Source organism: Malus domestica, chromosome 07 (genome assembly GCF_042453785.1).
Source record: "Malus domestica chromosome 07, GDT2T_hap1".
Lineage (NCBI taxonomy): Eukaryota > Viridiplantae > Streptophyta > Magnoliopsida > Rosales > Rosaceae > Malus > Malus domestica.
The window spans coordinates 480,938-489,158 of record NC_091667.1 but is presented as its reverse complement, the minus strand read 5'-3'; the positions used below and the strand labels follow the sequence as shown (position 1 = coordinate 489,158).

The 8,221-nt window shown below is 39.0% G+C and overlaps 1 protein-coding gene across 1 annotated transcript in view; it reads right to left on the bottom strand.

Moving 5' to 3' along the window:
* Positions 1–723: 723 nt before the first annotated feature.
* Positions 724–8,221, bottom strand: part of LOC103420476 (vicianin hydrolase-like) — a 48,987-nt gene continuing 41,489 nt past the window's right edge. The window contains exon 14 of the transcript XR_011582959.1: positions 724–759. The gene's annotated coding sequence lies outside the window, so the exon portion shown is untranslated. The remainder of the gene's footprint in view (positions 760–8,221) is intronic.

Sequence of the window (8,221 nt, the reverse complement as noted above, 5' to 3'; positions counted from 1 at the left end):
GAGCCATTTGGCCCTCTGGCCCTCGGTTGGAGACGGAGGCAAATATGGCCCTGTACTGTTCATTAAAATATTAATATCTTGGGGAATCTTGGAGGGCCAGAGGGCTCAAATGAGCCCTCTGGCCAGCCCTCGGTTAGAGATGGCCTTAGACGTGCAATATGGCTAATTGAATTGGTTTCCATTTTTGGTAATAGTAGGGGTGGAATCCCAAACGTCACTACTAACTAGAAATCAACCTGTACTAGACCTAACAAAGAAGCAGATTTATCATCAAATGCCAGTCGACCTTTATCTACTGGTTGAGTTTCGATCGAGTAAGCAAGGAGCCTGGACAGGTCAAAAGATCCTGCACGCTTGACCAATTTTAGCGCAAGTATAGGTGTTCCTTCGTATATGATTTGCTATAAGGGCAACACAACGATATAGTTGCCTCTTGGTTATTGAATTCCTTGAATCAGGAGCTTGTTCTATTGCCATACACTAGTTGAAGTTTGGGCTGATCTAAAGGACTGGTTTTCACGAGGTAATAGTTGACGAATATTTGATATTCAACGTGTGATCAATTATTGAACTTATCAATAAATATCCTCGTAACGCCGATGTATTCCTAACCAAGAAGAAAAAAGAATATAAACGGAAGCAGCAATCAGTTTCTTAAATAGTACACGACTCATGAACAAGTGATACAGTTTCTGATGGGTCTCGATGTTATATGTGATCCAGACCTTATTGATGCAAGAAGAGAAAAAACATAATATTTTGTCACGTAGATGGAGGGAGTTTCGTCTTCAAGTAATGAGTTATTGAAATACTCTTATAACCTTATTCCACACTCTTGCACCATCAATCATTTGAGGAGGAACATCTTAAACCAATATGCAGAGTACTTGAGGTACCTTTTCATTTTATGTTTGTAGTCAATATAAGTGAGCCCAAATCGAACAGTGTAGCCTGAGTCCCATTCATACACATCCAGAAGTGCCCATGCAAAGTATCCCTTCACCTTAACGCCCTCCCTGCGCACGTATTGAATAAAACTTCAACTCCGTATCAAAATTTGAATTGATTTGCAATGTATATATTATATGTGTGTTTTGCTTTTTGATTAGTTAAATGTAGTTGACACCATATCCGTAAATCCTTTGTACTGACTTGATGGCTTTCGAAAGATATTGAAGATGTTGATAATGGTATCTAATCCTGGTACTATCCTTGAGGGCAGTCTTGATAGGCAGGGAGCTATTATTTCCCTCGCCAACACCTACAAAACATCAAAGTTTAACATTTCAAATTCATATGCAGCATAAGCTCTCGAATTCCCTTTGGTAATGTAAATCTCCGGGTTGTTGTAATTTTCCTTTATATGCATAAGCTCTCGAATTCCCTTTCCCTTTGGGTAGATGTACAGCCAGCTCAAAGCAGTATGCAAAAACCAAAGCTGGCTCAACTGTGTGTGTGTGTGTGTGTGTGTGTGTGTGTGTGTGTGTGTGTGTTAGGGGTGGGCAAACGGGTCCTGGACCCGCGGGTCAGGGTGGGTATATGCGGTTCGGGGCGGGTACGGGGCCGGTCCAAAAATTTGAAACACAAAACAGGGCGGGGCGAGGCGGGTCTACGAAATTAGTAGGGCGGGACGAGTCCAAAAATAAGAAGGAACGGGCCCTCGGCCCAGCCCGTTTGTAGCATGGGATAATGTATTGTGGATTAAAGCTACGCCTTGGCCCTCGACTTACAAGGTAGCCCTCCAAATTGGACCAGATTTGGGAGGCCCTCAAGAAGGCCCTCAGATAATTTAATTAAATCAAACCTCTAGCATTCTCCTCCGTAGTTGCTGAGTAGCTGTATTATTGTGGACAAACCTCTTCCCTTCGGTCGTGGCTCACCAGTGTTTCCTTCCTCGGTTCGGGCTTTCTTCAGTTAGTTCCTCCTCCCTTGTTAGCCAACGGGGGTGGCCAATACGGAGGAGGTTTGTCCACAGCTGCAGACTCTTCTTTCCTGCTGGATTCTCCGGTTATTAAGGGCATTCCATACTTTGTTCTCTCTTGTTCACTGCATACATAATCTCTAGCCTTATGATTGTAAGATAAATCAATTTCCCAATCAACCGTCGATATCGAGTTGGATCCTTGAAAGCATCACTTTCTATTGTTGTCAATACCAAATCAGGTTCCCTAGGTACTTTCACATGTCTTACTCCGAGTAAACTGGCTTCCTCCAATATATCCAAGGTATATTTACATTGACAAATAGAAATCCCAGCTTTGGAACATGCAACTTCAACACCAAGTATTTTAACTGTCTGAGATCTTGAATTCGGAAATAACCACTAAGAAATTTCTTGAGGTTGCTAATTGTTTCCTCATCATTCCCTGTAATGATCATGTTGTCAGCATAAAGCAATACCACAGTGATAGAATCTTCACGAACCTGAGTAAACAATGAATAATTAGCACGTGACTATTGGAAACCAATCCCTTTAATGGTAGATGAGAATCGTTGGAAACAACTGCAAGAGGCCTGTTTGAGTCCATATAAGGACTTGTGGAGTCGAAAAATTATGTTCTCCCCCTGACGATGAAAACCAGAAGGTTGTAGCATATATACTTCCTCATGTAATGTACCATAAAGAAATGCATTTTGCACATCCATCTGGTACAAAGGCTTATTCCAAACAACGGCAACAGTCAAGAGACAACGAACAATAATTAGTTTAGCAACCGGAGCGAATGTTTCTTTGTAATTGATGCCCTCATGTTGAGTGAACCCCTTTGCTACAAGACGGACTTTGTATCGTTCGATGGTACTATCGAAATGGTACTTGATCTTGAAGACCCATTTGCATCAAATGGGTCGTTGGCTAGGAGGTAAAGAAACCATGGACCATGTGTGTTTGTCTTCAAGAGCTTGAATCTCAGAATTCATGGCTGCAATCCATTTAGGGTCATGACGGCCCCCTCATAAGAGGCTGGTTCGACCAGGTAGGATATGTTGTGTACAAATGATTTGTGAGAATGAGATAATCGAGAGTATGAGACGTACCGTTGAAGCGGATATCGCGTACCGTACATAGAGGAAGGGACAATGCTGGGCATGAGCAAAGCAGCATGATGGGTCTGATAGTCATTGAAATGAACAGATGGATGTTTAATTCGGTCAGAACGACGAAGTGGAAGAAGAGCGGGCTGGGGTGGAAGGGCGGGTTGTGGTGGTGAAGTGGGTTTAGGGGTGGGTGGTGAGAGGTTTTCTAAATTTTTTGTGTAAGAGTTGGAATTAGTGGGGTCTGTAGGTGGATTTGGATTTGGTGGTGTGGGTGTTTGGGCTGAGACTAAAGGAGAATATGTGTCATCATGTGGAATGGGTAATACGGGGGAATCTAATTGATTTTCTGGTGGTGAGGTAGCAAGATGAAAAATGTGCTCGTGAAAAACGACGTCACGAGATATGAAAATTTGCTTGCTATCAAGGTCATAAACTCGATAGCCCTTTTAACCAAAGGGATATCCCAAAAGAAGAAAAAACAGCGACGTGCATGTGTGTCGAACTTGTGCAAGGGAGTAAGATTGGTGGCATAACATAAACACCCAAAAACCCGAAGATGAGAATATTCGGGTGGTGTGCCGTGCAAAAGTTTATAGGGAGATTTATATGAAAGTAAGGGTGTAGGAAGGCAATTTATGAGATAACAAGCGGTTTGTATGCTTTCCCCCCAAAACTTTAAATGTAAATTGGCTTGAAAACGTAATGCACGACTAACATTCAAAAGATGCCTATGTTTGCGCTTAACCATCCCGTTTTGTTGAGGAGTGTGAGCACAAGTATGTTGAAAAATGGTGTCATAAGCCTTTAAAAACGCACTCATCAATACAAATTCACCCTTATTATCGACAACATAAAGCAATACCACATTGATAGAATCTTCACGAACCTGAGTAAACAATGAATAATCAACACATGATTGTTGGAAACCAGTCCCTTGAATGGCAGATGAGAATCGTTGGAACCAACTACGAAAGGCATGTTTGAGTCCGTATAAGGACTTGTGCAGTCGACAAACCATGTTCTCCCCTAACGACGAAAACCAAGAGGTGGTAGTATATATACACCCATTTGCAATATTGCACAACATGATCAGCATTCAACATTATATTGGATTGTGGATAACGGGGTAACATATGACATTTCTCATCTATCACCCAACGATAACAAAACAACAACACAACATGATTTTGTTGGTTTACCTAATGGAGGACAAGGTGCAATTGAAAGCATTGGGTCCATTAAATTGTCATAAGAGATATCTCTTGTTGGAGTTTTACATGTGCCGAAATTTTGTGTAAACTTATTGTCTGTGAGCAAATTTACTCGGGGGTTGAAATGTAACGTAATATTTTATCCCGATTTTTGTATTGTGCAGGACATGGATACGAAGAGGACGATTGGCTTGGGCAAGCATTTTCATGGGCTTTACTACCTCACACCAAGCCAAAATCCTCACCTAGTTAATCATGTTAACCGCACCTCAGGACTTTGGCACCAACATCTTGGGCACCCATCATCAGCCCCTCTTCACTCTTTATTCCAAACCATCCCAGAAATCATATTTGATTCCAAGCATGTTTGTGAGGTTTGTCCTTTAGCAAAGCAAACTCGTTTATCTTTTGTTTCAAGTTCCATAAAATCGGTTGCACCTTTTGATTTGATTCATTGTGATATTTGGGGACCACACAAAATTCATACACACACCGGAGCACGTTATTTCCTAACTATTGTAGATGATTTTACTCGCTTCACATGGGTTCATCTCATGCGTTTTAAATCTGATACACAAGCCTTGTTGAAATCATTTTTTTCTTGGGTCAAAACACAATTTAATCGTGAAATTATGTTAAAGCGCGTTTTGTACCGTCGGGGTTGCCGGCCGCTCGGTGGGTGAAGAGCTCTGTGTGTGTGTGTCTCCTAGGAGAGAATATAGCAGCGGAAGAGTGAAGGCAGAGCAGAGCAAGGATTAATCCTGCTCTGATACCATATTATTTTTTTGTAATATTTCTTATTGATGAGCCTTACGGGAAGGCTATTACTTATAAACATTACAAGTCAAACTTTACACCTACTAAGCAAGCTTTACACCTTAAGCTATAATTGCAATCACATAAAAACAGCTGTCACATGATCCTTGTTGGCACACAAGGGAAAATGGAGATGATGAGGCCACATGATCCCTACTGTCTTCCTTAGTCGCAACCGCATACAAGGACGAAGCTAGTGTAGGTCTAGGGGGTGGATGTCCCAACTCATTTAAAAAAAATGTATGGATGCGTTCCAATTCTCAATAATCAGCTCTAATTAAACTACAATTAAAAAAATTGGTAGGCAACTAAACTAGTCTACCGTTTTGGATCCCAAATGTCCTACCTAATGACAATTTAATTAACAATTAATTTAATTGAGCCTCCCTGTTTTTCTAACCCTAGGTCGTTAATTCACACAAAACTCATCCCACCACGTACGGCAAAGTAATTCCAGTCCTCAATTTCTCCAGATTTTTCCTCCCCTTTTATTCAACCAAAACTCAATTGACTTTGGAGTGTTATAGATAGTTGGAGTTCAAGTAATCAATTATCAAAATTCAACACAAGAATTTTACTCCACAAGGTATTTTATACGACTTTACTTCATTAATTTGTTTTTGGCATTTCAATTTAGAATTTAGCTTTCTAATTTTGAGATCATTGGATGAATGATAACATGATTACTTTTATATAAAGAGATATTTAATGGTATTAGTAATGATATTGTTATGCAACGCTTTCAAAACATGAAATCGATTTGAGAAATAATGTAATATGTTGTATGAAAAAATTTATGGATTAATATATTAGTGTTTTGTTCAATAAATTCTTGAGATTTTTAATTGTGATTTTGTTATTTGAGGATGCCTCCGCTCATACAAATCTCTGACTTCGTCTCTGACGACGTACCCCGACCACCCTATTTCGCCAGTGAACATCGCCCTCCTCGCCACCTGCCACTACCGGCCAAGTCTCCATGCTCTTTCTCTTCTCTTTTTCTTCGAAGCTGTTCTCTCCAGCACAAACAACCCCACAAAGCAGAAACCAAACCCACACTAAAAATCCAAGCCTTCATTTTTACACACTGAAACACTGAGTTTCCCATTTATTTTTCAAAACAGAGAGACCCAGATCAACGTGAGGATGTAAATGTAAAAGAGTTTCACATCAATAAAAGAAAATTTTTTACAATGGCTTATAAGAGATTGAACTACTCCTTATATTGCCAATTAGTTTTGTAGTGGAACTTTCAACTTTCTTCAATTAAAATCCAACAATCAAAAACCTCAGATAATGATAGTTTCAATCCCAATTTTACAAATTTGAAACCAAAAAAAAAATCCAGAATTTCGCCAACAAAATCTCGTTTTATTAGAACCCGTAACGCAGAATTTGATAGATGAGTAAAAAAAGTAGTTCTTGTGCACTGCAAGTTTTATCGGCGATACGAAAAAGGGTTTAGGCGAGAGGAAGAGCCCCTTGGTTCTTTACATTTAGGTTTCGGAGATAACAAGATAATTAACACTGTTGTGTTAAGTGGAGTTGTCACGAAATTAGAAAAGTCACAAAGAGGCCACTTACATTTGGAGGATAATTCTTGTGTTCCTCCAGTGAGAAAACCAATTAGTATTCCTACTTACAAATAACGAATCTTTACCATCTGAACATCATAGTCGGAGCCGTTCATTCTCTTTATCATCATCTAAATATCATATTTGTAAAAAAAAAAAACATTCAATTTGGAGACATATAGTTAAGTCATTCGTCATTTAGGAAGACTTCAAAAGAGATTTGAATATAAGACATGAAGTACTTGGAGCTGACGGAAGACTAGTCTCAAAACCAAATGTGTGGCATTCTAGGATTCACATGAGAACACAAACATTATCCCGTTTTGGGTGGAGAAGATTCGAGTCCTCACCCTCTCTCTCATTTATCTATATATAAAACTGGAAGGCTGTTTTGGTGTCACCAGCTTCGATAAAAAAAATTGGACCAAACTGCCCCTCGGCCAAAAAATCCAAAAGCAGCCCAATACAATATATCAAATAATGCAAGGGTAATTTGGTAATTTGATCATCATAAAATATAATATTATAGCAATATATCAAATAATGCAAGGGTAATTTGGTAATTTGATCATCAAAAAATATAATATTATAATACAAATAATAAGTGGGGAGGGAGAAAAAAATAAAATAATAGAAGGATAAGTGAAAGTTGATGGTGCCCACGTGAAGGGGAAAGAAAAATATAATAAAAAATAAAGAAAATCATAAATGCTGTGTTCAAAATATCTTAAGAGGCGTGTAGCGTCGGTGATAAATTAGTACTGTTTTTTTTTTTAATTAGTACCTTACAATAAGCTTGGAATAATGTGATTCAATCAGATGTTCTTGAAATATTATTTTCTCTATTTTTAAGTACATTCAAAATATCTTAAGAGGTGTGTAATGTCGGTTAAAAAAAGATATTTTCCACGCGGATAATAATGTGATTTGCTAGTTATAAAAAAGATCTTTCCCAAGCGGATAATAATGTAATTAAATTAGTTGTCAAATGATTGTTTTTTTTTAACAAACGATATCTGATCTAAGATTATTCATTTACTTCAAATATTTAACTTTCATTTTGTCAATTTACGCATATAAATACATTTAAAACATGTAAATCATGCATAACATGCCGTGATTTAAAAAATACTTTCTGCTCGTGCATGAGCACGTGCATGAAGGCTGGTCTCTCTATAAATGCATGAACTTGCAAAGCTATTCTAGCAAATTAGAAGCTTCCAAAAAAAATTATACCAAATTAGAAAGCATATTAATCCAACTCGTAGGTGAGATGATGACGTCTCAGCTTTATGCCCCATCCTTCTCTCTCTTACCAAAATCGTCCATTAACCCTAATCATCTGATTAAGGATGGTAGCCCCTCCCTGATCAGCATCGTTCCGCGCCACCATGTCCATCAAAATCGTAATAAGAAAAAATCCTCATCCTTGGTGATCCGTGCCACTTCTGGTGAGCTCAAATCATCACCTGCATCAGTGTTCACGGTTACTTCAACGGAGAATCAGGCGTTTACGGTAAAGGCTTTGGTGACGGTGACGGTAACAGCTGGAGGGTCCAGCATACGCTTGAATCGTCCCCCCGA